The following is a 9,054-nucleotide window of genomic DNA, read 5'->3' as shown; positions in this document are numbered from 1 at the left end:
ATTTATTAAGTGCTTAATGGCATGTAATTCCATTAGATAAATTATAAAGAAATTGAAAGCTATATTGACAGTTACATCCAATGCTGCATTTTAAAGCCAATAGAGAAAGCTAAGTAAACAAATTAAAAATAGGATATAAAAAACATTACAGAAAATAATCCAGAAGGGAACAGTGTAGTGCAAAATCAATTCTCAGAAAAAAAAACAATGTTAATTAAAAAATCAGTGGGACTATTTCACTACATTGACTCATGAACTCAGATTCAAGAGATATCTAATCCACTATAGTGATCTGTCAAAACTGACGCAGTTATTCAATTCCATTTAACCTAAGAAGGTGAAAATTGTATTGTGTTGGGACAGAGATTTCACTACCTAAGACAGTTATCTATCTTACCACTCATTCGTTGCTTAACTTATTCACTATATAGTATTTATTTTCTGTTGGGTGTCAAGACATTGAAGAGGAAAAACATATACTCCTTATTCTTTAGGAGTCCAGATAGTCAGAGATACAAGAACATGTAACAGTGGTACTGCTATGCGATCACTTTTCACAGAGATGGGATGTTAAGTGTTGTGGTGGAGAGTAAAGTAAGGTTTCAGAAGTCATGCTTGATTTCAGTCTAAGTATGACTGAGTTCTTAACAATAAATCAGTGGAGGAATTATTTCAGGTAGAAGAAAATGTGCAACAGCATGGATCATGGAAGGGCATGGATTGTTTTGGAAACTACAACATAAGCACTGCAGATTTTCAGGAAGTGGTAGGAGATGAGATCAAAGAAAGGTGTTTGAAGGATCTTCTCTATGCTAAATCAAGCAGTTTGCATTTTAGCACAGGGATTGGAGAGTCACTTAAAGATTTTATGAGGGAGACAGACAAGATTGGACTTGCTTTGGTAAAGATCTCTGGCAGCACCTCAAAGGGTGAACTGTAAAGGACTGAGCATTTAGACAGAAAAAATGAGTAGCAATTGTAATAAAAGAGGAAATAATAGAGAAATACTTAATAGCTGGAGCTATCAGGTCCTCATACTATTCATGGGATTCTCAGAACTTTACATGGAGCTGGGGTTCTTAGAACTGGACATGGAACAACAGACTGGTTCCAAATTGGGAAAGGAATATGTCAAGGCTGTATATTGTCACTCTGCTTATTTAACTTATATGCAGAGTACATCATTTGAAGTGTTGGGCTGGATGAAGCACAAGCTGGAATCCAGATTGCCAGGAGAAATATCAATAACCTCGGATACGCAGATGACACCACTCTTATGGCAGAAAGTGAAAAAGAACTAATGAGTCTCTTGATGAAAGTGAAAGAAGAGAGTGAAAAAATTGGCTTAAAACTCAACATTCAGAAAACTAAGATCATGGCATCCGGTCCTGTCACTTCATGGCAAATAGATGGGGAAACAAGGGATACAGTGGCTGACTATTTTTTTGGGCTCCAAAATCACTGCAGATGGTGATTGCAGCCATGAAATTAAAAGATGCTTACTCCTTGGAAGGAAAGTTATGACCAACCTAGACAGATGTTAAAAAGCAGAGACATTACTTTACCAACAAAAGTTCGTCTAGTCAAAGCTATGGTTTTTCCAGTAGTCATGTATGGATGTGAGAGTTGGACTATAAAGAAAGCTGAGTGTCGAAGAATCGATGCTTTTGAACTGTGGTGTTGGAGAAGACTCTTGAGAGTTCCTTGGACTGCAAGAAGCTCAAACCAGTGAATCCTAAAGGAAATCAACCGTGAATATTCATTGGAAGGACTGATGCTGAGGCTGAAACTCCAATACTTTAGCCACCTGATGCGAAGAACTGACTCATTGGAAAAGACCCTGATGTGGGGAAAGATTGAAGGTGGGAGGAGAAGGGGATGACAGAGGATGAGATGGTTGGTTGGCATCACCGACTCAATGGACATGAGTTTGAGCAAGCTCTGAGATTTGGTGATGGACAGGGAAACCTGGCATGCTGCAGTCCATGGGGACTCAAGAAGTTGGACACGACTGAGTGACTGAACTGAACTGAACTGGTCAGGTCTTCATCATTAATTAGATTCAGAGGGAAGAGAGAAAGGAACCAAGAGTGATTACCTGGTTTCTAGTTTATCCAGATGGTAAACGATGTTTCTGTTACTCAGTAAGGAGAGGAAGAGAAGCAGAGGGAAGATAATACTCTTCTATGGGGGTAAACTGGATACATTAAAAATAGTAAAACAATTACTTAAATACAAAGAGGAATTTTGGAAAAAAAATAGTTATTTCTTCCAAAATAAGTAAGTCTTCCTTTTTTCTAAAAAAAAAATCCTGGAACTGTGTTACTAATACCAATTGATGTGCATATATCCTTTTCCATTCCTGGAATAGGTTATTATTTAAACTTACTTTCTGTGGAACGTTGCCTTTGGCAAATAGCCCAAAGAAGTATGTGGACTTAGGAAAGTCTTTGCAGGTGGGAATTCTGTGTTCCCTGTTTTATCAGTATTAATGTCCTTCCCCTTTCTTGACCAGAACAAGGAAGAATTCAATGAAAGGACACCTGTTGGTTTGAGTTTTGCCTTGTAATAACTAGATGTGTTTAGTTATTGCAGGACCGAGAGATGAACCTGAAAACCACCTTGTATTTTCCAACAGAATATTGTTGTTCTCTCTCTCTCTCTCTTTTTTTTTTTGGATGAGAAACTAGACAAATGGTGACCAGACGGTTCAGTCTCAAAAAGCATAATTGCCAACTCTGATTTAAGCAGGGGTGGAAAAACTCCTCAGAGGAAAATGGGAATTTAGCTTCAAGATAGTAGTTTCCATGTGTGAGTGGGTTTTCAGTTCTCCAAAGGGAAAAAAAGGAATAACAAAAAAAAATCATTTACAGGATTTGGGATGATAAGTTTATTTTTAGAGAATCTACTAAAACAGCTATATCTTGCTTGTGTATGTTTGTACTAGTAGAAATCATTCAACATTTTTTTTTTTTTTGTAGACCTTAGTGTTCTCATTCATCCTTTAGAAGGAGTTAACTGAGCTGACAGATTTAATTACTCAAAGTGGTCAGTCTCATTTTTTATTTCACTTTGACATAAGACTTGGCACAAGTCTATTACAAGCTATGCTCATTTATTGCTGCACTTCTAAGTTATAAATCTGGTTTACATCTATGGAAAATGTAGTGCAGAATTGAAGACATGTCCAATTATCTGGGCAATTTGTTTTATGAACTTATACTAAATTAAATAGAAAGCATTGCCAGTATTTGTTCTTCCTCTGTGGGCTGCAAATCAGATAAGAAAAAAACCTTCTTGAACAGGGGCATTCAAAGTTCTGGCTTTTCAGACTGTTTCCTGAATATGTTCTGATTAAAACACAACCTGAAAGTCTGATTGATGGTCTCTATTTCTTTTCTTAATGACACAAATACATTCGGAATGTTGACTCCTCTGAAAGTTAGAATTGCTGAGCTGAATGTCATTGCCTTCAGCAGTTCTTCATATTCGTTAGAGGAAATGATTTGACAAAGCACTTAAATCAGGGATATGCAAAGCTGGTTTTCTCAGGAAATAGCTATTGAAAGAGATTTTGTGAGTCTCTTACCCATAAAAATGAAATAAAATTCAACCTAGGATGGGCAATCAAGATATTGTACGTATATGTTTTTGGACTTTCATAAATAGCTCATTTGATCAAGCATAATACAGAGTTGTGAAAGGTTACAAAGAGTCATATACAACTTAGCAACTGACCAATAACAACATGTAAAGGTGAATTTTTAAGCATTTGTTCTCTGGTAATAAAGAAGTGGGTACCACCCTATGGATGTAAGACTATGATATCATTGGGGGTGATGGTGGAAAACTTTGTGACCTGCTTTTTCGGTTCTACTTCTTTTTTTTTTTTCCTGTGACAGAAGGCTGCTGAATTAAAGGAAAACAAAACAATGTGGAAGACCTTAAGCTCATGAAAACTTGAGAAACTTTCTGGAGTAGAACTAATGGGTAACGTAAGGAATCATTCGTTAGTTGATTTGGAGTCAGCTCTTAAATTGGTTCCTTCTAGAAAGGGAGGTCAATTGATTCCTTTCTCATTTCATTTTTATAACAGCTCATTCTCCTTTTATAAGTAAAATTATTTTCCTTATCTTTCTAGGAATATACTGATTTTAGAGTCTTTTTCTGATTGTTTTAGCAACTCTGTTTCCTCCAGTGTAGATTGTTCTGTTGGTTGAGTTTTGTGTCTACTTCACTGTGTGGCTTTATTTCATTCTTTGATGATGCGATTCTTGATTGTGTGTTTTTATTTGTCTGCAAACATTTGTGCCAAGTGCTTGATGGATGTGTCTTGAGCTTCTGATAAAACTTGTCTTCTGTTGTGTTTTCAATTAAATTTAAAGAGACACATATATTTCTTTAGAGGCTGGTCTTCTTGTTCTGGGTGTTTTCTGTTGCCCTTAAGCACTGACAGCCACTTAGGGCTGTGTTACCTGTTTAACACACAGCGCCTACCTATCTTTCATCTTTCAAGCTGACCTCTTGCTCCCTGGAGAGAGGGCAGTGGCACAAAGATCAATCTCTCTGTTGTCCTGGCAAATCCTCTCATGAGATCTCCCCTGTCCCCAGGGCTGGGGCACCTACACTTTAGTGTGTCTTCCACCCTGTATTTCCTGTGTTATGTTTTCCCCTTTCTTTTATCCCTATTATGGTATCATCACTTAGGAATTCTATGTAGTTTCTGATCTATGGAGATTTCTCATTTTATCTTTGTACATGCTATGTTTATTCATTTAAGTATATTTTCTATCATCTAGAGGGATTTGACATTGTTCAAGCTGACATTTTGAATGAAATTAATGCTTTTTTAAGGCTTAATTTAGGCAATTGTGCTTACCCAGAATTTTTCGCTGCTATCCCAGTCTAGGCTTGCCTTTAAAAGTCACCACCACCAACTGTCTTTTCACTGGAGGTGCTTATTTTCAGGCACATCCAGATAACTAGTAAGTGGACAACCATCATCAAATTATTTCTGTTACTTTTAAACCAAGACAATTTATAAATTTCAACACATATATTAAGTTATAAAACAATAAAAAACCCATCCTTTCCCTTTCTGTTGCCTTATTATTATTCCAGGCCTTAAATATAACTACTTTTTTAAATCAAAGGAGAGAAATATTTTGAAATTGAAAACTAGTAAACACTTTTCCTCACCCTTATGATACATTTACTATTAAAATATACTCTTTTAGGTTCAAATCTGCAATTGTATATGGCGAATTGATGAACACAAATAGGGGGATTTAGAAAATAGTCTTTTGTGATAAAGGCAAGATTTAATTGCCTAGTAAAAATAGCTTGTCTTTGTGGATGAGAATTTTGGTCAACACTCATTTTAAAGAAGTCATATATAAGAATTTAAAACTATTTCTCAGTGGAGCTATTAAGGAAGCTTTAAAAGGAATCTCCTTATCCTCATATACATTTCCTGACCTGTTTTTCTTTCTGCTGTTACAATTAAGTGGACACTGTATTGAAAGTTATCCTCATTGCTTTTTATTCCCCCCAGAATTATTCATGCCATAGTCTATGTTCTCCATTTATTATACTCATTTGCTTTTAATTTGACAGTTTTCTTCATGTTTCAATGCATTGTTTTGACAGAGAGTTACTCATCAAGATTTTACTTGAAAAAGAAAATGATAATTCATGGTCACATTTTAAACTTACTTCTTTTTAGTCTTTCTTTTTATTCCATAGTTCTGTGTGCATTACAATGACAGAGACTATAACTGACAAGATAATGTTAGTTATAGTTTAAACTTTATGCGTTGATCTAGCTAAAGAAGGCTCACTAGATACTAAAAATTACTGAAAGCAATTTAAAGAAATAGAAAATGTCAAAAAAAAACCCACCTCACAACAGATGGGCAATATGATTTATTTTAAAAAACCAATACTTTCATGCTTAACCAGTAATGAGCTAACGTATACCATTTATTCCTCACAGTGTGTAAGGCTTGGATGGGTATGCCATGCATGGGCTTGTGAGTAATATTAGCTTGCCTTAATCTACACTCCATCTCCTCCCTTATTTGCACATTCCTCTTGATGGATGTGAGTTTGATCCCTGGGTCGGTGGGGAAGATCCCCTGGGGGTAGGAAATGGCTACCCGCTCCAGTATTCTTGCCTGGAAAAATCCAATGGACAAAGGAGTCTGGCAGGCTGCAGTGCATGGTGTTGCAAAGAGTGGGACTTGACTGAAGTGAAGCATTCTTTCTTCTTTCTTTTCTTGATGAATGAGCTTTATCATTTTCACTCCTTTTCTTCCCTACATTTTGTCTGCCCTTACTATTATTTTTTTGCTTTCAATTGTCTGTCAAACTATTATCCATCTATCTGGCTACCTAGCTAATTATCTTCTTTTCTGCCTCTATCTCAAGTATTTCAACAAAGTCCTCTGACACAGTTTTGATGGTGGAGATGAGATTTTCTTTTGCATGTTCTTTTCCATTTCCTCTTACCTCCTATTCCTTATTAAGTTTGATAAAGAAGATTGAGGGGTTAAAACTCTCTGAACCTATAATTTAGTTTTTAGAAAGAGTGGTCTGCTAGTGTTTACAAGTCTGTTAAGCAAAGGCGCCTTAGAGCCTGCAGAGGGTGAGGTGGGCAGCTTGGAGGATGTCTTTACTCTGTGTTTTCTGTCAGATATGGTCAGCAGTAGCCCTGGAGCAGCTGCTGCTAAGTTGCTTCATTTGTGTGTGACTCTTTGCGACCCTATTGACTGTAGCCCGCCAGGCTCCTCTGTCCGTGGGATTCTCCAGGCAAGAATAGTGGAGTGGGTTGCCATTTCCTCCTCCAAGGGATCTTCCCTACCCAGGGATCAAACCCACATCTCTTATATGCCTCCTGCATTGGCTGGGAGGTTCTTTACCACCACTGCCACCTGGGAAGCCCTAGCCCTGGATCTGGACTATGTCTAAAGAATAGTAAAACACAGGCCTAGCTAGGAAATTTCTGCTCCATTCTATGTCCTCTTTTTTCTTCTTAGGTAGACCAGCTTGGGCTGGGATCTTGGGTAGGGTGGATGTCCACATAGGAATCTATGGAGTGGAACCAAATAGCCTCTTCTCCCTCATTCAGGAACGTTAAGGAAAATGATTGTGCTCCCCTGGGGGCTCAGTGATAAAGAATCCGCCTACAATGTGGGAGACTTGTGTTGGATCCCTGGGTTGAGAAGAAGAGCCCCTGGAAAAGTAAATGGCAACTCACTCCAGTATTCTTGCCTAGAAAATCCCATGGATTAGAGGGAGAGATTAGAGGAGGCTGGGCAGGCTACAGTCCATGGGAATCTCAAAAGAGTGGACACGACTTCAAGAACAAAAATTAACAAAAGAAAATGATTTAAAAAAAAAAGGCATTGTAATTTTTGAGTACGAGTCTTACACACACAATAGAAAATACGGTTGACCCTTGAACAACACAGGGACTAGGGGTATTGAACCTCTGAGCAGTTGAAAACAAGAGTGTAACTTTACTTTGGCCCTCTATTTCCTAGGTTCTGCATTCTCCAATTCAACTAGGTCATGTAATACCGAAGTATTTACTATTGAAAAAAATCAGGGTATAAGTAGGCCTATGCAGTTCAAACCTGTGTCACTCAAGGGGCAGCTGTGTTACTTTTGGCTCGAAATTTGTTTGTAGTCTTTGTATGTGTTGTGATACTTTATTTAATTTTTGAATATTTGGGAATCTTAATAGTTATATGAAAACCCATGTTCATATGATAGAGAAATGTAATGTTCCTTTGGATGGATTAAAAAAGTCTTATTCCAGGATAAATAGTTTTATTTAAAATTCTTGAGATGATTAGTACAAATTCTACAGAATTTGGATGGAATTTTAGCGTGATTATATTTTAAAAGTCGTTCTTAAATGATGCCATTATCCTACTAAGTGCATAGCTGCTATGTTACCACTTCTTTGAAGCACTGTTCTAGACAATGGATGGAGAAAATCATTCTCATTCATAAAGATCAATTTAAATTTAATAGTGTGACCGTTCCATTTACTTTAAAGAAAACCACTACTTATTGAAAATATTTAGACAAAAAAATTACTTCACACGAAGAAGTTAAACACTGTTTAGTGTTTTATTAGAGTACTGGGAACATTAAATAAATAATAATGAAATGAAATGAAGGAGAAGGTCCGTTAGCAGCCTGGATTTCATTTACATGAAAGCTTTGAAATTTATGCTCAAGTTACTAAGTACCAATGTATAGGCCATCTGAATATGTGGGTGTCACATTTAAGTCTTTTTAAATATCTGCTTAAAAAAAAACAATTGGGCAAAGATCTGCTAAATATTTTCCTCCTGAAAATATAGGCCCTGTCTTTTCAACTGGAAACTGTGCCCTACTCCACTTCATTGTCCTAGAGATGTCATTTTACTACACAATAGTTGATTCATTTCATGCTGGAAAAGTTATAGTTCTTCCTTCTCTTGGCCTCAGACTGATTGGTCTAGTTATGGGTACATGGTCATAGTTTGCCAGTGTGTTCCTTCTCTAGTATTTTTTTGATACTATATGCACTATTTGTGGCTAAAGTTTTAATGTGAAATAGATCAAAAGTTGCAAATGGACACTTGTCGTGCCTTTTTGGCTGGAAGAAGAAAGGTGGATTCTTTGGTAGAGGATGAGGTGGGAGAGAGATGGTAGAAAGAGAGGGAGAGAATGAGAGCGGAAGAATGATAGGGAAGGTGAAAGGGCATTAAGGACAGAGCGGGGAGTGGGGGGGGCGAGCAGAGAGCTATTAAATAGACCCAGAAAGTTAAGAAAGTAGAAGAGTAATAAATGGTCCTGATGTCATTTGCATTATTTTGAATTATTTGTATTCTTGGTTCCATGCTTTGCCTGTAGCCTGGTTGTTCTGTAAGATTCCCTAGTATTTTTCCAATAAAAATGCCCCTTTAAAATTTGTTCTTACTGAGTATCAGTCATTGTCACCAAACTTTCTGATAAATGCAAATTTTATCTTATTTCACATGTCTCATTTAGAGAGAG

This window comes from Cervus canadensis, chromosome 9, assembly GCF_019320065.1.
Source record: "Cervus canadensis isolate Bull #8, Minnesota chromosome 9, ASM1932006v1, whole genome shotgun sequence".
NCBI classification, from domain to species: Eukaryota; Metazoa; Chordata; class Mammalia; order Artiodactyla; family Cervidae; genus Cervus; species Cervus canadensis.
Note: the sequence above shows the minus strand (reverse complement) of the source record.